The 27,180-nt window shown below is 40.5% G+C and overlaps 1 long non-coding RNA gene across 9 annotated transcripts in view; it reads right to left on the bottom strand.

Annotated features, from left to right (window-relative positions):
• LOC116242308 (uncharacterized) overlaps window positions 1-27,180 on the bottom strand; it is a 346,694-nt gene that overhangs the window by 191,996 nt on the left and 127,518 nt on the right. For 6 of the 9 annotated variants that reach the window (XR_016471817.1, XR_016471816.1, XR_016471810.1 and 3 more), the window contains one exon: window positions 24,220-24,335. The exons of the other annotated variants lie outside the window; for them this stretch is intronic. This is a non-coding gene — a long non-coding RNA (uncharacterized LOC116242308). The remainder of the gene's footprint in view (window positions 1-24,219; window positions 24,336-27,180) is intronic. 9 annotated transcript variants of the gene reach the window in all.

Raw genomic sequence — 27,180 nt, 5'->3', positions numbered from 1 at the left:
ACAGCAACCATATTGCTCTAGTGTTCTGTTGAGTAAATAGATAAAGTATGAGAGCCCTGAACTTTGAATCAAATAGGTATCTACTGTTGTCTACCCTGGAGCTGGTGACATCTTGCATTAGCATGGCAGGCTGGGCAATGCCAGCTGCCAGGTAGCTGCAGGAACTCCACTGACCCTGTTCCATACTACTGCTAGCAGGAAGGACAGACAGCCTCCCTTCTGTCATGAAGATCAGAGAACGCTATGTCATAACATAGTAGAGGAATTAACCTCAAAAAGTTTGAAAGTTTAGATAAACCTCTCATTTTTCCATCATACACTGCAGAGATTACTCTTCTTTTCTCCCATCCATATTGTTTCTGCTCATAGAAGACCTTCCCTTTCAGAACTTTATCCAATTCACTTCACTCTTCTCACTGACCCACCTACGTCAGCTGAGAAAGAAACACCCTCTGTGCAAAAAAAGCATGCCGATCTCTGATTGTTCCTCCTCCTCTCAAAGAATAGTCAGTTTGAGTGGACTCTGAACAGGAAAAAACACAAGCAGACCATGCTTGGCTTGTTTTCCAGATAGTTCACCCATATCAAATTAATATGGACAATATTTCTATACCTGGGGATCCTGCATTTTTTGTCCTTCAAGTATTTTTTTTCCCCTTGTATGGCTTTCCTGATGTATCAGAGATGGAGCTGCTAAAACCAGGAGCCAGTCTAGAGCTCATGGAAGTTACAAATCAATAGTGCTAGCATGAGACTCCTTGGCACTGTACATAAGCCCTGCTCTGCTTTGTTGCTGCATCTCAATTATGGGACACACCTGCTATCCTAGTCCAGCTTCTCCCTCAAGGGGAACCTGCTAATGTGCTAATTTATATGGTGCATAACAGGGGATTTAGAAGGAAGGCCTTAGAGACTCATTTTCACCTGGTGTCTTATTAGGGATTTGAGCCCAATTCATTGGGGATGAAAAGCCAGTGACTATAACTCATTCACATCATTTAGTTCTCAATAGGTAGCCAGTTAGTGAACAACAGACTTGCAATGACTTTGTGCAGGTCATTTCCTTTAACAGATGTTCTTTTGTGAAGTTGCTATCCTATAACAGTTTTGTGGGTTCCCTTTGTGAACAGACCTTCCAGTCAGGAGCAATTTATTCCTTTGTCATAGAAAGAAATAATAATAAAATAAATAAAATAAATAAAAAATTAAAAAATCAAATTAATTTCAAGTTAATATTAAAAATACAACATATTTTCCATTTCTACAATATTTCAGTGAATTTCACGCTCCTGTACATTTAAACACAGGCTGGCAGCACAGAATAGAGCTTTTATTGTTTTCTTAATGACCAGAGAGACGAAGAAAAGCTTGGCCACAGTTCTGGGAATTCCTAAGTCTCTCTGTGATCACAGAATCCCAGAACAGCTGAAGCTGGGAGGTACCTCAGGAAATCACCTGCTCCATTTCCCCTTCTCAAAGTAGTGCCAGTTACAGCAGTCTGTGCAGGACCACGTTCAATTGATTTTTTAACATCTCCAAGGATGAAGGCTCCACAACCTCCCTGGGCCACCAAAGCTGTGGAAAACCACCCTTCCACAGAATTTTTTTTGTCCTTATTTTTAAATAGAATTTCTTTTATTTCATTTTGTTACTGTTTCTTCTTGTTATTTTACTGGGCATCCCTGAAAAAACGTCTGGCTTCATCTTCTTTATACCGTCCCAAGAGACATTTATGCACAGTGACAAGATCCTCCCAAGGTTAAGTAAGTCCAGCTTCTGCAGCTTCTCCTCATGTGACTCTGTCTCCAGCCCTTTTATCATCTTAGTGCACCATCACTAGATTTGCTCTGGTATGTACACCTTTTTCTTGTACTGGGGCATCCAAAAGTGGACACCATTACAGATGTGGTCTCACCAGCGCTGGGTCCAATAAGAGGTCCACCTCCCATCTGCTAATGGGGCGCTTCCTACTGTAACCTTCAGTGCAGTATATATCTGCCTTCTTTGCTTCAAGGGCATATTGCTGGCTTACCTTCATCTTGGTGTCCACTAGGACATCCATATCCTTTCCTGCAGAGCTGCTTTTCCGTAAGCTGGCTCCCAGCGTGTCCTGGTGCATGGGATAAATCCTCCTGGAATAAAGGGGTTTGTACATCTGCTCGTTGAACTGCATGAGGCTCCTCTCTTGTCCAACTCCCTAAGAATGGGAGCACAGTTATCTATCAACCACTCCTTCCACTTTTGCATCATCTGCATACTTGTGGAGGGTACACTCTGTCCCATCTTCCACGATAATGAAGACATTAGACAGTACTGGCTCCAGTGCTGACACCTGGGTTATACCACTACTGATTGGTCTCCAGCCAGGCTTTGTACCACCAATCACACCACTTGGAGCCCTAAAAATCAACACTTTCAGTCTACCTCACTGCTTACTTATCAAGTATATATTTCATCACTTCATCTACAAAGACAAAAGAAGTGAAGATGATTAACATATTTCTTACTGAGAAAGCCAACACATCGCAGAAGACTGACAGCTTGGCCAGTTAACACTTCCTCTTCATAAATCCATGCTGACCACTCCCAGACAGCTTCTTATTTTTCATATTTAGAAATCATTTCCAGAATTATTTGCTCCATCACATTTCTGTCCCCAGTCGCACTCACAAATGGTTTTTGTAATTTTCCTTTTGATGCTGACGTAATGGTTGCAGCCTTTCTTGTTGTCCTTCATGCCCATTACCAGATTCAACTCCAGGTGGCCTTTGATATCCCTTACTTCATCCTTGCATATTTGTACAGCGTCTCTGTATTGTTCCCAAAGTCATCTGACCCACTTTCACTTTCTTTTATAGCTAAAATACTCTGAAATACTGCATATCTTCATATCTTAAAGAATCGTAATAAGAATTAAAGGTACTCAGAAAACTTTTCAGGGTAGTAGTGTTAGCCGCTTGGGATGGGATTTACTCTATCCAGATTTAATGACCAGAAAAACACATATCCAATCTAAGTGAATTATCCCTTGAAATTAATCCTAAAGTGATGAACTGCTTCCTGGAGTTGACCGCCTCTCCCGGCTGAGTACAGAAATTCTGAACAGATAAACACAGTTTAGAATATATGTCTAATTTTCAGCTGACTAAAACAAATTTCATGCTTCAAACCACACAGCCCCACTCTAAGTATTCAATAAAGAAAATAAAATGGATACATAAAGACTTGTGTTTGTGTGTGCATTCACTAAGATGCACACATGTTCAGATGCTGGGGAGCTCACCTCCAGAGGTAGAAGCCTCTTACTTCTAAGAACTTTGACAGTGTAAGCTCCAAATAGCAAAGTGCACTGCATCGGAAATGCAGACATATACAGAGCTATTTTTTCTTAATTTTAAAACGAATTACAACAAGTTGGGATGAAATTTAAAATTCTTGCAATATTAAAAAATGTTATTTAATATCTATGGCTTCCTTTTTGTTTGCCTGTCATTAGTAAATCATATTTCTATGTTTAAAAAAAAAAAAAAAGAATATACGGACATACAGCTACACAGGTACAAAATGATGTTGCAAGTAAGACTATTTTTACTCAGGCAACAGATGTGACAGTCTACAGTGAAAGCATTACTGATATATGTAGAACTTGCTGACACCTTCATACCTCCAAGAATCTGACTCAAAGTGACTCCAGAGATCACATGGAATCAGATACAGAGCTCAAACTATAATCACAGGGACTCAGTGTAACTTCACCTCTTGTACAAGCAAATGCACTGGTTGCTTGTATCAGCAGGCCGAGGAACAAGAATTGCTCTTTATGGGGCTCCAGAAGCAGCATTTAAACCCATGAGGATTTAGCTAATTAATAGACAGTGGGAAGCTGGTAAAAAGCCCCATTTCAGAACACTGTATGGGACAGATGAAGAGATGCACGTCGTTTAAGTCCAGCCTTCAACTGGTGAAAATTCAGGTAAATGCTGCCCAAGGAATAAGGTATTTTTTATTGTTACAAAAACATGTCACACTTCTTTAATTTATTTCAAACGTTTGAATAACAAGTACTAGTTACAAAAAAACTATCAGCAATGATTAAGCTGTACTGAAGCCACAGTGATCAAAACATATAGGTTATTCAGAACTCAGATGTGCTTGTCTGGATGTGAGGGGTCAGATGCTTTAAAAATCCCAGAGTTTAGCATGAATATATGGGATCTACACAGAAAATAAAATATTTACATTAACTTCTGATTTTTGTTCTCTAAGGACCATTACTGCTGTGCATTTGGGCAGCACAAGCTGGTGCCCACGGTTTAAAGCAACTCAAGTGTCTTCGCTAATAATCTCAAATTATCCAATCTGTTTCCCCTTGGTTTGAACCCCAGGGGTAAGAACAGCCTTAAGCACCCGCTGTTAAAAGCTAGCACAAAATTTTGAAGCTTGAGATTGTCTGCTCCAGATCTTTCAGACGTGCAAGACTGACAAAGATCTTAATGGAGCAGTGACTTTGTATTTGCCACATTCTGCTGTCTGGAGAGGCAGATAATGCAGAAGTACAGCCCAGGCATCAGGCAGGGGCACAGCCTATTTCAGAGGAGATTTAATATCCAAAAGCTTTAGCTTATCATTCCCCACGGGCTGTTGTGCTCAGCTGCTGCCATTCACAAAGTCTGTGAGAACACAACGCTGCCGTGATGGCAGCCCATCACTGTTACACTTGTGTTCAGCAGCACAGCCTCATATCTGCCTGCTGCAGTGTTCCTGAACCAAGTTCGGGGTGCAGCCAGGTGCTTGTGCAGTGCCAGGGGCTGGGCTAAACGCAGGCTGCCAGCTGCCCTGGGCAGAGCTATGAGCTTGGCTCTGCAGACCTGGCCTAATCAAGAGCTCTAGCAAGAGTCACGGTGGGCAGCGGAAAATAGCAACATATACTGGGACCAAAATTAGGCTCCGAAATAATTGTTCTCAGAGCTGTCTCTATCATGAGAGGAAAGAGTGAGGCTTGACAGGCACTGAAGTTTGGGAACCTTACTAAGGGCCTGTGAGAAGCCCTTCTCCCTCCACTGACACTAGCAAGAGCTATGAGAGACTGGACGTAGACGTGGCACCTTGGCTTGGTAAGCCACACTAAGATAGCATTTACCTTGAACAGGTCTGAAGAGCAACCTGTTTTCTCACTCTAGATCCAGAAAGTATTCAGAAGCTTGTTAGGAAAGTTCTGTCTTCTTGCATTCAAGTGAGGTTAAATTTTCAGGGACTGTGTGAAAAAGAACACAAGACTGAGATACTGAGAGGGAGCTTTCATAATCATGTTTTCACATGGGGGTGTAGAGTGATGCCTCAGTCGCAGTGGAGCCCTTCAGCACGCTGCATTCTTGCATGTTGTGCATCTCCAGTTGGTTTCCTACTTCACATGCCTATAGTGTGGGATCCAGCCTGGAAGGCTGCTGCTGTCAGGGAACATTTTGGACAGCAGTAGGACTCAACATAGAGTTTGGGATCCATGCTCATCTCTTGGGCCCTCACAATTAAAGACTCCAAAGCTGTGCTCCTCCCCTTTCCTTCTTTGAAATCTCTTTGGATTCTACCCTTTAAGACCAGCACTTTCTGGAAACTTAGCTGTGTTAAATATCATTTAGCAAATGCAAAACTTGATTAATTGATGATTGGTTTTCAAATTTCAGGCCATCTAGACACTTGGATGTAAGTCCAATACATGCTATTGATTAAAAGACATTAATTCTAAAACTAGGGAATGTCTTGAGTGATCCTAGAGCATTTACCCATCACTATATGTCTGTGCTGACAGCAGTTCAGGGAGGCAGCTTAATAGGTCAGACAAATGACGTGCAGTGATGTATGTTCCATGGAACAAGCCAATGAGAAAATAAGCAGACACAAGCTTTTATGCAAAAAAAGGAAGGATTAAGAGGGAAGGCAGCTAAAAGAAATAAGATAAAACTGCATGCTATTTTACAGTGCTTTGCCCACTGCTTTTCATTTCTCCCTGCATTTGCATTTCACACTGTGCAAATTGCAGCTCCTTACACCACGTTTCTAATGAATTGCTCCTGGGATCCAAACTCAAAACAACAACCAATAGATAGAATTGCTGAAGTTCACCTCCACAGTCCTGGCTCTCATTTAATATTAGCATAGCCCGTAGTATAACTTCAATCTGCTCTAAATTAAGCTGGCTGGAGGAGTTTGGGAAAAAAACAATTCCCTGCAGTAGACAAAACCGAAATAATGCTGCTGGCCAAGCCACCCACGTACCCTTTTTCCAATGTTTTCACTGATGTCTTTTCAGAAGAGACCAAGCAGCTATTTATTTAAATTTCCTAACTATGTTTCCCTTGGGTGCTGCACAGAATCCTCTATTGTACATGGCACCTTTTGCACCAGGACATCGTTCTCCCCTTGCAATGATAGTGGCAAGTGTCCACTTGGATTCCCATAAGCAGTCAGAAAAAAATTTAAAGTCAGCAGCTCCAACAGCAGCACAGAGATCCTGGCAGTGAGCTCACATTGCTGCAGGCCAGCAGTTGTGCTGGGGCACAGGTGACACTGTGTTGCTGAGTGTGCAATTTGGGGTCATTGCCTTGCAGGCAGCAGCAGCTGCATGTCCTGCTGTCCTCATGCATACGTCTGCAACTGAAGAATGAGAAAGCTTTTCTTTCTTGAGGTTTTTATTTCAATAAATCTTCCTTAAGAAGGTCTTAAAGAGGAAGGGTCACATCCTCAGTCTTCGCCTGACATTTTTTAACTTCTGAAAACAAAAGGATATCAGTACATCTGTTCCTTATGCTTGGATAGCAGTCTCTTTTTCTTATGCTTCTGCAGTTTCCCTTAGATTAGCAGCTCTTTCATCCTTGCATTACAGGACAGAGTAGCAAATAGTTTTCTCTCTCAGATATCTCTTCTTATAGAGGTTAATTAAAAAGAATGAAAGGCCTGATTCTCTACTGCCTTCAGCTTTGCATAGACATTTGCAGATCCGGATCTACTCACAGCCTGCCCAGGACTCACAGCTCATCAGGCACCATCTCAGCATGGCCTGCTAGGCAGTGCCAATAGGGAACAGGGTGGAGAAGATGACTACTGAAGCAGTGCTTGAATATTTCAAGATGGCAGCAGTAACCTGAGTGATGCCACAGGGCTGACAGGAGGCCTAGTCACTGAAATTACTCAGAAGGAGAGGGCACAGGTGCTCAGCAGTGAATTTCAGCTGTTGAGATTTGTAACTGTTGTAAATTCATTTCACTGAGGAAGAGGCTGTTGCTTTAAACTGTTTCTCCACAACGATGAAATCCATCTCTCATAAATCTGCTGTTAAATTTACTGGGTGGAGCAAGATAACACTGCCCTCTCAGAACTTCTCACTCATTTTATGTTAGTACCACGCAAGTGTAAATGTCCACACAATTGAGCAGCAAGAAAGAATCAAAATAAAACCCATTTCACCTCTCAAATTAATTTGACTTTGCCTGCATGATTTCTCTGTCATTCTTCCAGTCCTCCAGTCATGCACAGACTTTCAGGTTAAACAAACCATTAATTTTAAATATAAGAAGCTCAGAGAAAAAAAAACAACTGCTAGAAATTCTTTAGATTCATATTTAAGATGGAAAATAAAGAGGACACAGACCTGAGCTTGATAATGTTGTTCCACAGACTGTTTTGCTGGGAAACTGGATTTCCAACTAAATCAAATATTTCCCTAATCAAAAATTGGGAAATCAAAATATTTGGAAGTATGCTTCCTGTTATCTCAAGCATACTGCAGTTCAGTTACCCTTATTTTTCTGAGTTAACTGTGATGTAGTTCAAGCTTCAGCACTCTAATGGGCAATTCACCCTGGAAGCTACAGGTTGCCAGAGAACCTATATTAGAGAAGGCAAAGGAAGAGGAGGTGCCTGGCTTATAATACCCAATTTGTTCTGACACCACTTTTAAATGCAGATGAAAAAGTAAGTTAAAACACACAAAGGTCCAACACAGATGTTCCCTTTATCTTGTGGATTGTTCTTGTCCCCACTATCCTAGAAGCACTGATGCAGGCTGGATGCAGCTTTGAGCAACCTGGTCTAGTGGGAGATGTTCCTGCCTATTGCAGGGGGTTGGAACTAGATGATCTTAAAGGTCCCTTCCAACCCAGAGCATTCTATGATTCCATAATTTCCCAAGTAGTACTCTTTAGGGAGCTTGGAAGGAGGATCTGCAATCAGTAATGGTACATTTTCCCATCCCAATGAGCAAGGGATGGACAGTACTGGGAGAGGGTCCATCCCAGCATTGTTCTGCTCCCAGCATTGTAACTCTGGTCACTTTAGATATACTATAAAACTCAGAGGATTTCTCACAGGGGTACTATGAGGCTTAGTTAATTTTATAAACTGCTTTATGGCCACTATTGCCTGCGTGCAATAGGAATTGAACATAAAATAACTTGTTCTTGACTGAAAGGTGAGGTAGAAACATAAAATATGGCTCCTACAAGAGGAAAAGACATCACTGAAAGGAATCATATAATCACACCTCTGCCACCACACAGTTATTCTTCATTTCTCTGGTCCCATTCTGTATCTCTTAGTCCTGCTGAACAGCAAATACCAGCACAGTGGGAGTCATGAATTACTGAGAAAGCAAAAGCCCTCTGTGATAGTGGTAAGAGCTAGTCCTCTGAAAAGAGAGTGATATGGACAGACTGCTTTGCCATAATGAATTTGCTCTTTCAATCCTCTGAGAGCAAAAGTGTTCTAGGGTGGAGTAGATGCCTAATCCCCATTGAAGATAATCAGAGTTCAGCAAAATATGGTACCCAGAACACTTTCTAAAGCAAGATCAAAGAACAAATGAAAAATAAAATAGAATCACTAACATCACTTTGTCTTTTAATATTTAAAAAAATTCTGGTACCTGAAAGAAAATAGACAAGATGGCAGAGTTGCCGCACTTACTCTTTCAGGGAGAATATGGAAATACAGTTTCTAGATAAAATTACTGTTCTTGAAGTCTGATATATTTTAAAGCTCTTTGTAACAATTCCTTGCATAATTCAAATGGCCTCTACATGACAAACATCTAACATATTTATGCTGGTAGCAATGCCAATGCATTTTTGTCATAAGAAGCTTGGAGGTCTGCTACAAATAATCTCCAAAGAGTAACTCTAATTAGAGGCTAAAGTTGGCATATTTCCTGCTATCTGAAATTAGATCAGAGAGTTAGGCTGAGATGAAAAAGCCCTATTAACTCCCTAGGCTTCCAGATCCTGTTTATTGGTGGAAATTAATGTTTTGAACTTTATCAGCTACTATCTAAAGAAGTCTGGAGTCAGTGGTAATAGAGCGATTTGTGGAAGACATTACTGCCAATTGCTTCTGCTGAAGTACCATAGGCACTCAAACTAAATATTCACAGAAAAAAACCCTCTTTATTTAATGGTTACCTGCAGCTCAACAGTGTTCAAGAGAGCTGGTCAAGTGGCCAGCACAGTAGCCTGGAAATTTTTAGTGGGAGACATTCCTTGCTCAAAGAGAATATTTCATCAGTTCTGCATGACTTAGAAAACATCACTTTTTGGGGAAGGGTAGAAATGGGAGAGATTTAAGAAAGGCTGGCTATAGTTAATAAACACTTTGTTTTTTCTATAGCTCATGGAAACAGAGACGATCCTGAGCACCATTTTTTTTTTTTTTGGTGTTCAGTGACTACCATTAGCATTTAAAAAAAAATCTCCACTTGTCTTCAAGATTGCCATCTGTAAAACAGAAACAGCACTGCTCTGCCTTGTGGGATCATTAGATAAATGAACACTTTCCTCTACTTCCAATGCAGGCATATCACCAAATTCCATCAGAGGCTAACATCACCACAGCCTTGTCCCCACACAGCTCTCCAACCTCCCTAGGGCCTTTGGTGGTGAGACTTGAATTTTATATCTCAGATTGACTTTCACGCAACTTAATGGCTCTGAGGTTTGTATGCTGCCAGTTCTTCCTCTTTTTTAGTCCTGCAGAACTTGCAAAATATTGAAATACCTAAGCTGCTTTAAAAAAAAAAAACAACAGGATTGGGAAAAAACAGGTAGAAAGACAAGTGGAACAACAGTATAAAGGGTAGTACAAGAAATCCTCTTCTTCAGATATATATTTAAACTTCAGTTCTTACAATTTCTAAGCAAGCAAGACTTTTTCCAAGTTATATTTTGTTCATGTAAACACATGGGAAAGGAGGAAATTCTTACATCCTGGAGCTAAGCACAGAAAAACAATGTAATCCTAGACTTAGCAAGTAGACAATAGACAGAGGGGGAAACACGTTATTAGATCAGACTACTCGTTTGGACAGAGCCATAGACAATTCAATCTATCGTTCAGTTCTGGTAATCTGCCTGAGCAGACAAATCAGTGTCTTCAGCTTCTGAAAGCTATAGAAAAAAAAAGTAAAGCCAGGCCTTGTGTTTCCAAAGAAAGCTATGGCTTTAAAGCAATCCATCTTCTCATCAGGCGATGTGAAAACCTTCTGCAGAATTCATCTACCACAGCAGGAAGATTTATAATTTAATCAAATCTGCAGTAGAAACTTAATCTTTGTTGATAGAATACTAGCATATCTTCACCATCTCCTCCACACCACTAATGCTACAACACAATCCCTTGCATTCCGATTTGAGGACACTCTTCTCCACATTCACCGCTGGAATGAGTGCTTATTAAGATTATCTAATTTTTCTCCTTAAGAGGACAGACAGCGTCTCTATACAAAGACTAAGAGAAGCAGAAAGAATCTACCTCCTTGACCTTGCTGTGGAAAGAGGCCTGTGGAAGTAGATTTTTGTGCTTCTGAAGCCTGACAATATTTCAGCCCAAGTTGGTGCCATGGAAGCAGTCAGGGGCTAATATTCAAGTGAATATAATTAATTCTACAAGCCATCCGAACACCCCATAGGAGGCAGACAACACACCTTTGCATACTACCATACTTTCTGTATCACTCTAGAGTTTTTTCATGCCCAGGAAGTTTACAGATTAAAAAAAAAAAAAAAGAAAGAAAAAAAAAGAAAGAAAAGAAAATTTTGGAAATTGGATCATGTGTTTGGTAGGAAGATCTGGATGCAGTCAGAGATGTCCAGAAAAATGAGATCAAACAACCAAGAAGCCCTCACCTGGAATGCTGAAGGAAATAATGAGCTCTCAGAACAGAATCAGTCTAACTTTGGATAATCTCTGCAGAAACATGGTGAGAATTTAAATCTTCAGGCTGCAATAATATCGGTTAAAATAGCATTGTTCTCTATCTGACCAAAATAGTGACAGTGATTGTTTAACAAAGGGGAATCTTTCAGCAAAGATGAGTCCACTTACTGCTGGGAGCCAACGCGGAGAGATTTGATCTGTCCTGGGGATTTGAACCAAACATGGGGACAAGACCAGACTGAGTCAGATTGCATTCAGAAAGCTGATGTTTAGGATAGATCTGTCATATTTTACATGTTGTATGTGGGTGTTTCTTTTGCTAAGCCTGTTTCCACAGTCTACCGGCCTGTTGCCCCCAAAGGGTGTAACTCGATGAAACCTGCCAGCAAGCTGTGGGCAATTTGTGAGGCCCATGAAGCAACCTCTGGAGTCGAACAGGAGGTCTGTGCAGTTCAGTGCCACAGGGACACGTAACAAAGACACTTGAACACATAAAAGAAGATGTGTGTCTACTCAGGGAAATTAAAGCATGTGGGATAACGCAATTCAAACTAATCTCAAGAGTCTGGAGAGCATTAAAAAAGAAGGATAAGACCAGGTTTTAACAGAGCTATCATATGCTTTTGCTAAAGGACACATTACTATTGTAACTGCAGTTTTCCAGCTGTAGTTAATAACCTCTGGCTTTAGCTCAAGTGGGGAGAGCACAAAGCAGCTCTTTATGACTCACCCACCCTAGGAATGGCTCCACTTCAGTCTGCTTGCCACCATGGGCAATATCCCTCAGGGAACCTCCAGCTTACTGGATGTTCTTGCTATTTGATCTCTTAGGTTTGGCATGGTGGCAGAGAAAACATGTGGCATCTTGAAGAATATAACTCAGTATTTGTAGAATTAGGAATGGGCAAATGAAATATTCCAACCCTTAGCTCTCTGAACCAGAATGGCTGTTTCCATTCTACTCCATTTCCTTTGTTGACCCTCTCCTGGTGTCATTAAGCAGAGACAAGAGCAGAGGCAGCACGCTGACATCCACAGCACAGTGAAAGAGGAAGTTCAGAACAGGTTGCATGCATTGCATGCTCCATGTTCTGCCCGTATGTGCACAGTCTGTGTAAGCACTCCTGCAGATGAGCTAATGCACACTCAAGCACCTGCTCTCTTAGATGTGCTCCAGTCATTCCTGTACCAAACTGTATCGGTAAAGATAGTCTCAAGACCTTCAAGCTGCCCTTAGAACACAGTCTAGACTCAGAGAGTGTGTCAGCAATTCCTAAACATCCTAATGACAAACTTGCTGACTTATCTAACTTAAAAAACTAATAGCAGCCAGCCACAAACTGAGTGAGTACCAAAAAGCCCCTTTAACACTTCTCTTTTCCTTCCACAGTAGTAAGGAGAGACTTGTGCTACTGTACTGCTTAACACAAAATGTTAAGTCTGCTTTACAAACATTTCTTCATCTTCTCTATAAATGAAATTTGCGTGTAGAGATGTTAAGTTTTGTGTCTGGCTTGCTTTTTTGTCTGTGGTTGTTTTTTGTTTTTTGTTTTTTTTTCCTTTTTTAATATATATTCTCTTATTTGTTGGAGAAACCAGCAGAAGGAATTGTACGTGGAGCAGGAGAGGATGAATCTCATGGTGTTCTTGAATCATAGAATCATAGAATCATAGAATCATGGAATCACAGAACGGCCTGGGTTGAAAAGGACCACAATGATCACTTAGTTTCAACCCCCCTGCTATGTGCAGGGTCGCCAACCAGCAGACCAGGCTGCCCAGAGCCACATCCAGCCTGGCCTTGAATGCCTCCAGGGATGGGGCATCCACAGCCTCCTTGGGCAACCTGTTCCAGTGCATCACCACCCTCTGAGTGAAAAACTTCCTCCAAATATCTAACCTAAACCTCCCCTGTCTTAGTTTAAAACCTATCACTATCCACCATCATAAACAATTGTGCATGAATTTTAATTGCTTTCTGCCTCTGATAGTTGCATCAAGTAGTCCTGAACCTGAGTTTACCTGAGAAAAGATGGTACAGATCAGGACCTTAAATTATATATTCCATGAAAGTATGAATTGAGAATTTTTTTCTGAAAATGCAACAAAACCACAGGACAGATTTTAAGTCCAGTAGGTACCACCAAAAGTGACCATCTTAAGCCATATCCAGTAAATTTCAATTCAGTGTGAAGGTTGCTTTAAGCATACAAGCTGTTATCTACACTGTTCTGTTTCTTTTAGTGCTGAAGAGAAAGCACTGTATATATTAACACATTTGGTCATCCTTCACCGATCCCTAAAGTAATTACAGAGCTCTCTTGTAGTGCTGTGCTGGCACATTATTCTGTACAACATAAGAAAAAATGCTTAGCCTAAGTTACTATAGCCTGTGTCAAGTGAGAAATTGTAATAATGGAGACAAATTGAAGGAATAGTATGCTAGGATTACAGAATAAATTTGAAATTATTCCCTAAAATACTCAAGATTTAGGAAGCAGGACACAAAGGAAAAAAGAAATAGTTGAGCCCCAAGCTATGCGATTTTAAGGAATTTGTGAAATTACACATTCTGTAATGTGAAGCTGTCTATTTTCCTCTGCATAAGCAAACGTTATGTGATCAGGTTCCACAGGGTGCTACGGAGCACTGTTTTGGAGTCAGAAACCTGATATACCAAAACCAATGTTGGTACAAAAAGCTGTCCTGCACCCATTGCCTCTGCATTCCTCTTGGCCCTTCTTGGCAGCACGTGGTTTGTGGGGCTTTGCATAGCTGCAGCTGATGCAAGAAAAACAATTGGATTATCTCTAACTGATCATCAAAAATGAAAATAGTATTGTATCTTCATAAAAGCATTTCCCCCTTGTTTCACTGAGTTCAACAGATGAATAGAAATAAGATAAATCATTTCCTTTTGGTCTCAGTTTCTAGCAAAAGATGTATGAGCATTATTTATCTGCCTGTAAGACAGGTAAACTTGAAGTTCTGAGTTTGTTCTTTTTTATGGTAATATTTATACCCACGAAAAGGCATTGCAGAGAGAATTCCATTCCTGTGCACTAAATATTTTGACTGTTCTCAAGCTTAATTGCAAATCCAAGGTCAAGATCAACACGTACAAATTCCACAGAGTAACACAAGCAGAAATTATGAACCATACTGTACCTCATTGTAACTGCTGGAGGTCAGGTCTGAATGAGGCATTTGCATTTGACAGGAGGTGTTTTCTCTAGCTTTTACTTCAGAAAAGTTTGTTGAAGCAGAATTTTCCATGTTACATTCATGAGGGAGTAGTCATATTAACCTCACCATTCAGTACCATCACATATCACACATTCCTGACTATAGTATTTGCTCCTGAATGATCCAAAACTTACTTCTCTGTAGTCTTTTGCAGTAACTGCTACATTTCATGGATTTTCAGTACAAAACAGGTGCCACATAACAACATCACCCAGCATGAATCAAGCTAGGAAAAATCCTGATGCATTCTCTACAGATTGACACCCCTGAACCTAGAGAAAAACATGCATTTATGACCACTCTCCCTGCTCATTCCTCTACTTCCATTTGCATATCTCCTAAGAAAGCCAAACAGAAAACTTTTCACTGTTAATGCAGAGCTTGTGGAACGCAGTTAACTGACTAGTTTGGATTAGTGGAGCAACTCCATCAATTTCCTTACCTCTCTGCTAAAGCAGTTCTGATGAAACGGCCTTTCAGCTCTCTACATACAACTCTTGATGCCCAGTTAAAAAAACAGTGACTATAATAGTAATAAAATGATAATTTAAGAACCTGAGGAATCATCACCAATTGATTTATTTTATTGAAAAACAAATTCTATAGACGAATCTCAAATTACAATAACAGTATGGGATTCTACTGCTGTAATGGCTCTCAGAAAAATTGGAAGTGGGAAAAGAGGAGGCTGATAAATCTTTGCTGACCTCTAAGAGCCCTAATCTCAGCCAGAACAGCTGTCTTTGCATTCAGGAATCCACAGCAGCAGCTGAAGAACCCTTTCTCTCTGGCAGAGCAAATGCTAGAAGAGCAAACAGTAAGAGTGGCTCTAATCAACATGGATGCTCCTTTCAGTAGGAGAATCTCTGCTTTTGCTGGATCGTTTGCTTCTGTTTCTGCCCTGTGCCATAACTGTCACACAAGGCAGACAGGAAAGGGCCCAGGGGATGGACTGAGTCCTTCAAACTGCCAAACTTTGCAGCATAATGCAACATCTGTACTTTTCCTGGCTCACACCTCACCAATGTTACAGAATCTACTGCTGGAATTAGCTTAAATAGCACAGCTGATGTAGCCAGACCAGAACTCCAAATCACACTCCCAGATCGGCATGTTGGCTCAGCATTTTGACAGCAGTGGAGAAAAATGTGATTACTTTTGTCACTAAAAGAAATGCAGATGGCTCTGCATATACCTGTAGTACAACTATCAAGTACTATCCCACAATAATTCATCGAACAGTTGCCTTCTAACATGCCCCCAATAGTATTCAACAATAAATTATTCTTGATTCTATCACAAGTCACAGTCTGTCCTCTAGTAACTTCTATTTAAGGACTTCACAACTGATGCACTCAGGCAAATGCTAATTTCAAGGTAGTGAATAGTGGGCTCATTCAGTAGTCCTCAAAACTGGAAGCAGAACAGGACTTTATAAGTAGAAAGATTAAGGAATAAGACAAGCATAGGGCTGTCCTGCAATGTAGAAAGTAGGGTAAGGAATAGGTTTTACCAGAGAGCCAGACTGAGTGCTGGGGAGCGATGCTGGGTGTTTCTTGTATGGAGAAGGATTATGGATGCCCTTGAGCAGGGTCATTAACTCCTGCTTGGTTTTCCAAGGTCATTACATGTAAGAAATGGGGCCATAGTAGGTTATCTACAAGACCTGAGTAGCCTGGCAGACAGAGTCAGCACTGGAGATGTGCGTATCACAAGAGGCCTAGCTTATGAAAGCCTGAAACTGTACCCTCCAAAAAAAGTCGCTCACTCTTGCTGGGACACAATCGAGGCCCATTGTGGTATTCTTGACTAATGTAACTTCTATAAGGGGCTGTGTAAGAAACATCCAGAAAGCAGTCGGTCTGGTTTGACATCCAGACTTCTGCATTACATATTTTTTTAAATTATTTTTATGTATGTATGTATTTATTTATTTATTAAATTCGTTTTTTAATACCAACTGGCTGTTATTTGTTTGCAGGTTAGCACAGACACTTCATAGTTGCTCCTGTGACAATTTGCACCAGCACTACCCTATGGAAATGTCTTCAATGCTTTATACCAACTGTTGTTTACTAGCCAAATGTTCTGAAACACTAGTTTTTTATTTTGTATATAGCATAATAAGTGCTAAAATAATGTAGTTGTGGTTGTAGGACTGCAGATCTTCAGAACAGAATCCAGGACTACTAAAGGGAAAGAGAGGTGCCTCATAAAATACTGGCAACTGTAGCTAACCAATTGGAGAAAGTCCTTAAATAATGGAATCCTCTTTCCTCAGCGAGGCTAATTACAAAGTGCAGACAAGACACTCCTGTTCAGTAGAGTGCCAACTAGTACAAGATCACAGCCATAGGTGGAAGGTGAAGAAATACTGTTTCCACAAAGAGAGATGTCATTCCTTTGTGATGCATATCTTAAAGTCATCAGAGACTGAGAAGCTGAGAACAGACACTATAATACTGAGCTTGACAGGGAAACAACTGCTGGATGATAAACCAATGACTTTTTGATAGGAAGGATCTGACAGTGAAAACGACCTTTCTATTCTAGTGCAGACAGCTCAGAGCAACACAAAGACATAATTACAAATGCCCAGAAGGAAAATACTGAGATCCCTTTCTATTTAGCATTGTGAGAACTCAGGTATTTATTCAGTTTTATAGTATAAATATAATATATATTATAATATATAATCTCAGTTCTGTTGCGGTTTTACTGAGTAATCCTAACCAAATCATCTCAGAGCAAAATGCAAGCCCTCTCAATTATCATGAGGGGTTTTGCAATCTGCACAGCTCCCGAGTGCTTTCTGGCATGCTTCCCCAGCCTCCTCACAGTAGCTAGCGATTTGTACTGCTCTTTTGAGCTGGGGAGTAGAAGAGGATGTCATTGTGGCTGCTCTTGAGACAGCATTTTATAATGCAGTTCACTGTTGTGTTTGACTCTGGGGTAAGTTTCACTGCAGAACTTCAGGACTGAAGTATGGTATATTCACTATCATTTAGACAGTATAGCAATATTTTCTGTGTATGACATAGAATAGATATCCTAAGGGAAGAGCTAGAGCCATAAATCCTGGTTGGGTCCACTGAAAACATCCTCTTACACTTTGAAAAATTGCAAGAACAGTTGTTTTTCTAGAAGAGATGATGACATTGATAGAAGGGGGAGGCTGCTTTGAAGCTCTGCCCTCATGCTTGCAAATACGTTCTTCTAATCTAACCCCACCTGCAATACAGCTATTTCCATCAGGCTCCAAGACTGCTAAAAGGTAACAGAAAAATTTCACTTGCCATGTATACAATATTGCAAAGAGGGTAACAGTTCCCTCAATATAAAACTTAACCGGTATTACAAAGGTTAAGAAAAACATTTTAAGTTGAAAGAAAGTATGGAAGTATTCTCTAGTACCTTATTCACAGACAAAGGAAAAACCTTGGGAAGGAAAGCAGGGCATCCCACTAGCTCAACTGAATAAAAGATCAAAAGGGGAAAAGACCTGTGAAATAATTCTCTATCTCCAAGTCTATCTGCATTCAAACTCAATTTGTAGATGCATGAATGATAGAGATGAGCTTGAGGGAAGTGAGCTGCAATCACCATCATTATTATTATATGAGAAAATACAATCACAACAATCAAAATACCCACTATAAATACCACCTTCAGCCCAATTCCTTCTTTGCAGTAATTTGAAGTCTATTCAGCTTCAATTTGTGAAAGATGCACTAGTTTCAAGACCACCATGCAAAGAGAGCAATCTTTTCTTTGAAGACATGTTTACATGTTAAGATTTGGGAATACCAATAGTGACCTTGCAAAATATAGAACTGATTTGTTCCCGGGAATGTGAAAAGGATGTCTTTCTTTGTCTGCTCTCTGTTCTGATATTAGACTTTAAAAAGGCTATGTGTAATCTCTAGAAAAAGAATAATCACATACAATTACTATTTTATTGATAATTAATTCACTTATTTTTCTGGATCTATAAGAGTTCCACAAAGATGTAGAAGCCATCTGATCCCAAAGAAGGTCAAGTATAACACACAAGTCAGGTGAATGATGCAAGATATTTAGTGTAAATGAAGCGTTGATAACAGCAAAGTCAGGTCTGCCATAAGCAGCAAGAAAGACAGGCCAAAACAGAATCAGTTCTCCATGTGAGGCAGAATTTCTCAGTGAAAATTAAACTTCTGGTCCTCTGAGCAGAAAGGATGACAAGCCAAGTAGTGAAATGGTCCAGAATAATCTAGCAATCTTTGTCAACAGATATGAGCTAAAGTCATTTCTTGATTTTCATACCCTTCTAAAGTGTGTGCTATCTGGTTCTCAACAAGAACAAAAAAAGTTACAAAGTTGGAGTAAGCTACTTTGCTTCATCAGACCTAATTATGATGTGCGGATATATATTCAAAGATCATGTCCTTTCAATTTGCATATCATCAGTGCAACTCACAATGTAACTTACAAACCAAAGATACTGCAAAACTCTCCTGTAGAAATATGCTTGTCCTTCACTTCTTCAGAATTTATCACAAGTTGCTCAGAACGTGTTCGTGACTGGTCCCAGTAACTTGCATCACATGTTCATTGCAGCCGTGAGTTCTCCCATCTGCTTCCTGACCAAATGACTCCCAGACCACAGGCAGTTTGCCCCAAATTCTGATTCAAGCATATAAATATTCACACCAGCACTCACAGATGGATATATGTTGGCAGGAGTGCCTGTAACACTTTCCTTCCTGGGAAGTAGAGCTTTTTAGAAAATAAGAGTACAGTAGTAAGGGAAAAGGGGTCATATATTCTGTAAAATAAATGTGTTTGAATAAAAACTTGGAAAACTGTCTTATGTGATATTTGTCCACCTGCAATCATGGCAAAATACACACAGCAAAATCATCTCCTCTCCATCACGTCTGTCACTCACTGGGTTTTCCCACCTAATAGTTCTCAAACCATACCAACAAGAACAAGCCTCAAACAAATCATAAAACATAAGCAAACAGAGCAAAAGCTTGTTCTGAAACTACCGAATCTACTGAAATTCAGAAAGGCCGTTATGTCAAAGAGGCCCGTGGTAACCTTGGACCATACTGATATCAAAATGGAAGATCACCTTCTGAGCTCCCCCCCCCAAGCCTGAAACCTATTTAGATGTAAAAGTTGCTAATTGTATATCACCACTTTGGTTTCTCCTTTATTTGCATGTCAAACAGCCTTTGATGAAAGAGGTAATTAAACATTTCCAAAGATGTTTGCAGTTAGTATTATGGTTTAATGAAAATAAATAATGCAATAACAAAGCTCAACTATCTGGTTTCCCCCACTCTCACTTTTTTCCTATTTTATTTTTTCTTCTCTTAAGCAAAAAGCAAAACTGGGAGAGGATCTGGCTTCAGATTTGAAAATCAGGTAAAGTTCTACAGCATATTTTAAATTCAGTTTGCACTCACAGTACACATGCACACAGCTGTCATCTCACTTTGATAGAGAAAGCAGACTAAGATTAGAGCAGAAAATGTCCCTGACCTTGAGAATTATCACTCCTGACACAACAAGTAGCTTATAGGTAATGTAGGTACAGAAGGGAAGTTAAACCATTAGTGTCTGATCCTCACAGCTATTGTTACATCTCCTGGAAGACTTGAGTAAAACTAGTTATAAAACTGCTTGGCTTCAGGGTCAAAATAGTCTTTCTTAAATATATTTCTCAACTACAGGTTCTTATCTTGCAAGTATTATTAAGTATTATTAAGTATTATTATTAAAGTATTGCAAGCTTTTCTTTTACACAGAAAAGACAAGGATATCTGAAGAAATTGTAATCAAATAGTGCAATGCTGAGCATTATAGTATACATTCTAAAACAAAGTGAAGCCTTAGTTCCCAGGCAGGTCTGTCCTGAATGAGTTCTTGAAAGACCTCAAGTATCTACTAGAACAGAAATTCATGGAAGCCCTTTTCAAAGCTTCACACTTCCCTTTCAGATCCATCTTTATGTGTTCATAAAAAGTCAAGCCTTTTACCAAGTAAAAGAACTTTTCTACTCCAAGAGGAAGACAGAGAAGGAAGAGCAAGATGCATATCCACAGGGAACACAGGAGTGCAGCCAGCGGTCACAGAAGGTCTTAGTTTTCTCCATATCCCAGCTTCTCCTGTTTTTGTTGTTTTGTTTGTTGTTTTTTGTTTGCCTGGGGCCTTATGTGTATCTGTTAAACATTTACACATAACGGCCTTATGTGTATCTGTTAAAGAGACAGAAAATGTCTTTAAAATATTGAATGAATTACATAACTGTAGCTTTGCCAGTTTTCTCATAGCATTGCATATTTAATATTTCTCTTTAGACTGAAAATCCTGAGAGGAAGGGGAATGACAAGGCATGATTTTTCATTCCATTAGTTTCTTATCATCGATAGATGTAGAAAAAACATACTTACAAGTGTGTTTCAAAAGCCCTCTAAAGGCTGAGAAACTGGAAGGAAGGGGAATCTAAAGTTTATTACTTTATTTAACCCCAAGATATGGGGCTAGGAGAAGTGTAGCATACAGCGTTAGAAGTGGTGGAGCAAACAGTGTGACCTGACTTACTTGACCACCTGCAAACAACACCCTCACTTCATGTATTGCTATTTCAGATGCTAAGGAAGATACCCACTTTGTGCCATAACACTCATGCAGATTGTTCACAGGTGGAAGATTTATGTCACTCATGGCTTGTACCATTCAAACTACTTGTATATCATTCAGAGTGGTTCAAACTACCAAAGGTGAGCTCAGAAAGCTAAAATTTAAGACCTGCAGATCTTCGACACTATACAGCAGGATCATAGTAAGGTGTAATTCATTCTCTCTGGAGAGTGGACTTGACTTTCCTAAGCCTGGGGTGACAATAAAGCAAAAGTTTCAAATAGATGTTACAGAAAAGCACAGATAATGTGGGAGAAAGACAAAGAAAGGACCGATGGTTGTAAAGGGCAGTGTGAGTCTCTCTCCATACAGAGGTGTTATTCGCTAGCAATAGCCTTATTAATGGCACTATCAATCTCTCTTTGAACATAATAGAGTATTTTTGCTACATTTTCCCAGTCTCTCTGCCTGAGCTGTGTCAAGGGAAGCAATAGTGACTGGCATGCTAAATTTGGGTGTCACACTGACACGCTTGGCACGGGATGAAATGTCCGTGCTGGAAGCCACAAGCAGAGTAGTGCTCACATCACCAATTCCCAGTTGATGGAACACACCAGGACTGTGGGTGAGGCATCACATTTAGCTGAATGAGCTTGGCTGAGCTGATTCATTTCAACCCAGCAGTAGCACTGGCAAAAGCCAGCAGCAGAGAGGGAAAAAAAGCATGAGGGACAGCGGGAGCCATTGAGGAGGGCAGGCAGAAGGGGACCTGGGGAGATAAAAAGGCCAAAGTGGCCACTTCAGATATAGAAGGGGATGTTGGCTGGTAGATGGCAGGCACAAAAAGAGCAGAAGGCTGTGACAGCCACAAATGAGCGTCACTCCAAAAGCTTTGGGAACCAGCAGCCTATTCATTTATCCTCTAGCTGCTATCACTGGTGGAGCTGAGCCACGGGCAGCAACAGGAGGAAGTTTGGGCAGAAGTTTCCCAGCCCAGACACAGCCTATGGTTCCATTATGCCTTTTCATAATGAAGTGTTTCACTTGATGCCAAGACAGTTCAAAGAGCAGATACTCTGAAAATGGTATTCTCAGCTGCATTTTTTCACCAAACTGCCTCACAAGAAAGACTCACTCACAATTAGTTATGTTGGCAGCCAGGACTGCATTGCACCTAGCGAGACAAATACAGTAACTGAATGTGACATGCCACCATAATGACAGATCAAACTGGGACATTTCAGAAGACAAAGTGCTCCGATATGAGAGGCTTAAAGAGGCACTAAAGAATTTATGGGGAATGAAATGCAACTTTAGGGAAGGTGATAAAATTATCAGCCTCACCAAAAGAAAACAGCAGGCCAAATGGTGGCATCGTGCAATCCCATGCCACTGACAGACAGCCTTGCTGGGACTCTCAATGCATTCATCTTCTTAATTAAAGTTGAGCTGAACTGATTTGATCACATTAAGACTATCAGGCAAAAAAAAAAAAACAAAAAAAAACCCAAAAAACTAACAAAAAAAACCTTCGTAGAAGAAACTTTAAAACTCTTAAAAGGGTATGAACTATGACTTTTTTTTTTTTTAATTAAGAAGGAACATTAAACAGAATCAGTGGGTAGGACCTCGTAGAAGGCTTCTAGGAATATAGAGAAAAAACGTGCTTTCTAAGCAATCATACAAAAGCCTGCATCTGTGATTCAATGAACATTAAAAAAATACATCATGAATTAAATACCATTCTCCACTTTCCACCATCACATGCTGCCTTACTTCAAGTTGCTCTGTTACTAAAAGGACTGAAAGTCTGAGCCAGTGATGACGGACTCAATTTTAATAAGAGCTGAAAGCACTCAGTTTTCTGTGGAAATGAGTCAGTGCCTCACAGCGCAAGTCCTTTTGACCTAGAGTGAAGCAATGCTTTTATTCCAGCTCAGTACCTGCAGACTGGGAGAGGCATCATCGCTAACAGAACTGGGTACACATCATTGCTTTCTACACGGGCAGCAATGCCTTTAAAGAGGATTTGGCAAAAGTGGGCAGAGGGGTGGTTTTTATTATGCAAGTCTGATCAGCTTGGGCCCAGCCACCAAACTCCTGCCAGCCTCCTGGGCTCTCTGCTGTCCAAGGCAGTCTGTGCTTTTGGCATGTCTAAATGCTCCTCTCCTTTCAACAGAACCAGCTCCAGTTCCCCCCCCCCGCCAAAAGGCTTCCTAGGAGACCCTTAGAAAGTCAAATAAGGACAAGGTTTTAAAGTATTTAAATTGACTAATTTTGATATTTTCAAAAAAATACACTCAGGGCTTGTAGGTACTAATCTCTTTGATAGATAAAATACCAGCAACACAAGGAATGGCAAAATGTGGGACCAAAACAAACGCATCCAAGTTTCAAGTTACCCAAGAAATGCACAGTAAGGGCCAGGAGAATCACACATAGATTCTGCTGTGTAATTCACACCCTTATTATAGAGTCATTATTTCATCCTCACTGAAAATAATTCTTTTTAATATGTAAACAACCTCACCTAATTGCTTCAGGTTTCTACTTTCTGTTAGAGATTTCTTCTCCCTTACTGCAAGAACTTGAGCCTAACCTGTCCCTACTGTCATACCTGGTAAGCAAGAAATGCTAACCCTAATGCTACATGCTAAGGCTCATATCATATCATATCATATCATATCATATCATATCATATCATATCATGGAATGGTCTGGGTTGAAAGGGACCACAGTGATCATCTAGTTTCAACCCCTCAGCTATATATACACACACATATTGACAGGGCAATATATATATGCTAATTAGCTCCTGTAGTTGACAAGTTTTCTTTTCCTTTCTCACTGTATGGGAAGCAACCGGATTGCTTTGCTCTTCTCCAATGCCAATTAAAAGTACTTAATTAGATTTAATATACCACTGAAATGGGAAGAGAAAGGACTAAATTTATAAGAGACAGAAAACAACTGCACAAAAATAATTTATTTTACGTAACCAGACTACAAACACTCCAGCTCTAAATCATCTAACAGAGAATTCTAGAGGGTTGGTATATTTCATTTGGTGTATTTCATACACCAGTATGCATTGCATTTTAAAAGCTATGCAGACCAGGAAAGAGGAAAGTGGACACCCACCAGCATGTCATAGTGTCTGTGAACAGGAGTCCATGGGGTGCTTCCAGCTTCCAAAATGCCTCAATAAAATCTGACTCTCCAACAAGCACAATGTCACAGCACAGCCAGCATATCTACTGAAATGAAAAGATATATTTGCATCGAGGTCAAATACATTATTAGAAATGCTCAGTAATGGAGATAACTTAAGCCTCCATTTCCAGTCTCAGTGTTAGTCTTGAAGCACCCTAAATCTTAATTTAGCAAGGAGGTATGTATACCCTGAGACTGCATAGACTCTTCTCTCTCAAGTGGCATGGAGTACATTGCAATAACATCGGGAAGGCTCTAGAGAAGATAAAGCAAAACCATCTCCTCAGTCCTTCTTGCATGGTCCATTGCATGTCTTCCTTAGAGGTACTGAGAGCCTGACCCAAGTCAGTGTGGAAAAAGGAAGTGCCACTACATACAAAAAAGGAGAAATATCAGGTGGGCACCAATAGCATACACTCAGAACACAAAATGTGTGTTAAGGCCTTGTGTTCCTCCTCCATTAGATATGAAAATAGCCATAAGGAAAACACTCTGAACTTTGAGCTGGCAATTGTTTTGAGCAGTCTCACAAGGTGTATTGCTCCAGCCCCCACAGAAGCATGGAGCTAGGCATTACACAGAAGCATGGAGGTAGGCCAGCATCCTCACCCCAGCCTCTGTTCAAGACCACAGCATGAGTCCAGTGGCTCGGACACAGCTGCAGGGCCCCCTTTGCTGAACTTACCTCTGACATGCCAAGCCCCGCTGAGCCTGTGGAAATTGGGTTTACAATAGCAGCCACAGCCATCAGTTCCCTCTTTTGTGATTTCTAGCATTACTATGCTGTTTGTGAACTTCATTTTAAATGGACGGACTATAGGCTGGGAGAAATGAGGCTTGGGGGAAAAGCACATGTACATGCTGACACACAAAGTGTGACAAACCCCAGTGGCAAGGTTGTGCTAATAGCTTGTTATTTAGCAACATAAAATCACTGCTAAGTTAATATAGGCAGCCTAAAAACCCTAGCAGCTCTTTGACTGAGACAACAGACAGAAGCAGAAAAAGGCCCTTTCACTGCATTCCCTATGGCAGTTAAAAGCACACAGGGCACAAAAACCCCAAAGGAAACAATCAACTTTCTGCCAGAAGAAAATACACCCATTTTGCTCTCATATGATCAACAAGAGTTAAGGCATTCTTCTCACAGAGGAAGAAGGCTGAAGTGCTTTGGGAAAGTTTTGCTTGAAATTGGAATTGTGAGAGCAGCTCTTGAAAGTATCTCTTTGATCCCTTCCCTCTCTTACACTGAGCAGCCATCTCCTTTCAGCCTTAAGTCTTGACCAGGGTATCAGGGAGCTCAGCAGCCTAGATAAAAACAAATGTGTGAATCTAAGTTGTACAGACTGTGGTTATGTAGTCGTATGTCAGCTGAGATGATTGCACATCATCTGAGATGGACTCAGATTCAGTACTCCAAAGGCATGGAACAGACCCGTGTGCACATGCATAGACTGTGCCGAGGATACAGAGACAATTCATGTCCAATATGGCTTATTGCCTCGGGCACCAAATTGTGTTGCTATCAGAGGAGCTCTGTTAATTTGCATCATCTAAGGATCACTATGCAAGGGAAAACACTACAGCATGGGTGGCAAGGATGACTGCAATCACAACCAATTTATCCCTACTGAGCCAAAAGTGCAATTTCTGATTTGGCAGGGCCAGTAAGCAATTGGCCCACTTACATCCCTTGTTTACAAGAGTTTTGCTCTGTAGCCTAGGGAGTGAGACAGGCCAGCATACATCATGCTTTGCTCTATGGCTGTTAATTGTCCTGGATGACTCTTTATTTATGTAAATAATTAACTTGGTGGCTCCTGCCAAGAAGACACCTGAGCCCTACATAATCCCCTAATGCTGACTTTAATGATTCACGTCCAGCACATGGGTACCACCATTCCCATCATGCAGCCCTTGTTCCCAGTAAGTCCCCTGCCCATCTGTGCATGAGGACAGATTAAATGATTGAGGATTAGCAATGGGAAAGCCCAGGATGGAGCAATTTACAAATGTGGACATGGCTCTTGTGGGATCTGATGGACCCCCTCAGGGAAAATGCTCTGCAGATGAGGCCTCAGACAGAAACCTACTTCCCTTGGCCTAACAGGACCGGATGTCCCTTATTACAAGCAGCTGAATTTTTTCTAGCAAAACAGTTGATCTGATCAACTATGACTCTTCTTCTGGTCCTTGAAATGTAAAATGTATAGCACTGCACTTGTGAATGAGACCATCGTTCAGATTGCTTCAGCGGGCAACAGTTTATGAAGCTGTCAGGATCTTTTTCTGATATTTTAGTGCTCAGACATGAAAATTTAACCTCTATTACGTGTTTTTTGTAAGGGATGAATGTAAGTCTTGGCAAAATCTTCATCTTTGAAAGTTTTAAAAATATGAGGCCGAAATCTAACCTTGTAGAATATGTTTGCTTAGACCAAGTGTTTTTAATCTATTATAAGTAACAGATGTTTTTGATCGATGTGTTTGTGTCTCCTCATAGTACCAAGACAGGCACTGTAAGCTTTGAATACAGATAGAGACATCTTAGTCCTGTTAGGAATATGACAGCTGCTTCACACTCATAGCCTGACATACAATTTCAAAGAAAAAGTATGACAACTGGAATTCTAAAAGTTTGTCAAAACGTAGGTTGGCTCTCCCTGAAAAGTTGCATATTCCAGCAGCTCTGTATCACACAGCCTGGTACTCCAAGAATGGTGCTTTAGATTTCATAACACATTACCAGCTATTAACAAGGCAATTATGCTGCACTATCCTCTATTACCTCAGGTTCTAAATACTTCGGTCTTGCTAAGGGCCCAGTTCTTCAGCTGTGTCTGTCAGGTAACTTGCCTCACGTATTTGGTCCCAATAAGTACTGTCAGT

Source organism: Phasianus colchicus, chromosome 1, assembly GCF_987193195.1.
Source record: "Phasianus colchicus chromosome 1, bPhaCol1.hap1.1, whole genome shotgun sequence".
Lineage (NCBI taxonomy): Eukaryota > Metazoa > Chordata > Aves > Galliformes > Phasianidae > Phasianus > Phasianus colchicus.
This window is presented reverse-complemented; position numbering and strand designations above follow the sequence as displayed.